The sequence below is a fragment of the Ictidomys tridecemlineatus genome, unplaced genomic scaffold (genome assembly GCF_052094955.1).
Source record: "Ictidomys tridecemlineatus isolate mIctTri1 unplaced genomic scaffold, mIctTri1.hap1 Scaffold_293, whole genome shotgun sequence".
Taxonomy (NCBI): Eukaryota; Metazoa; Chordata; class Mammalia; order Rodentia; family Sciuridae; genus Ictidomys; species Ictidomys tridecemlineatus.
The window spans coordinates 213,797-214,854 of record NW_027522372.1 but is presented as its reverse complement, the minus strand read 5'-3'; positions in this window follow the sequence as shown (position 1 = coordinate 214,854).

Sequence of the window (1,058 nt, the reverse complement as noted above, 5' to 3'; positions counted from 1 at the left end):
GTTGTAGCTCAATGGTAGAGTGCTTGCTTCTTTTGTGTGAGGCAGGAGGTTCAATCCTCAGCACTACATAAAAATAAATAAATAAAATAAAGGTAGTGTACCCACCTAAAATTAACAATATATTTTTAAAAGAGTTAAAATTGTATGAGATCTCTATGAAAAAGTATAGTGAGAATAGAAGAGGGCACAGTACTGATATGTACTAAACCCTGGGTATTCTCCCCAGATTAGACTCCTGAAGGAAAGAAAAGGACAAAAATACTGAGTTGGCACTACATTTCTGATATTCGTTATATTAGGGCCAGTGACAGGTAGTAACTGCAGTTTTAAAAAAACAAAATTCTATTTACCATTCATGTTAGTTTGTAAATTATGATTAATGACCTCTAAATATTATTGGTAGTATTTTATTATAGGATTTAATTAACATCTTCATTATGAAGGAGAAAACACAATATGGCCAAATGTGTGCAAGAATAAAAAGAATCACACTTCTTTATTTTATAATGCCATATTATTTTGAATATAATTTCAAAAAAGGATAAAATTATATGATTATCAAAACTGAGTATGAGTTTTAGAACCAAATTGGATGCAATATTACTGTACTGTAGAATAAATATTCATTTATGTAGCATCTAGCATATGTGCTTAACAGAAAAAGATCTTAATAATTTAAAGTTTAGTCATTATGGTGATGGGAAGAGTTGCAAGTAGTCACGCTCTTGTTTATAAATTAGATAATGACAAAGCAGTTGCAAACTAGTTGCTGTTTGACACATGTCATGGGGACAGATACACATAAGGAAAGTGTCTTAGTGCTCTCCAGGGAAAATGAAGTAATTGTAGGAGGGAGAGGGAGGGAGGGAGGGAGGGATTGGGGGGAGAGGGAGGAGTGGAGAGAGAGAAAGAGACAGAGACAGAGACAGAGATAGAGAGAGAGAGAGATCTTAAAAAACTGAATCATATGATGATGTAGGTTGGCAGGTCCAAAATTTTAAGATAGGCTACAAGTTATAGATTTAGAGGAGTTGATGTTGCAGTTTGAGTTTGACTAC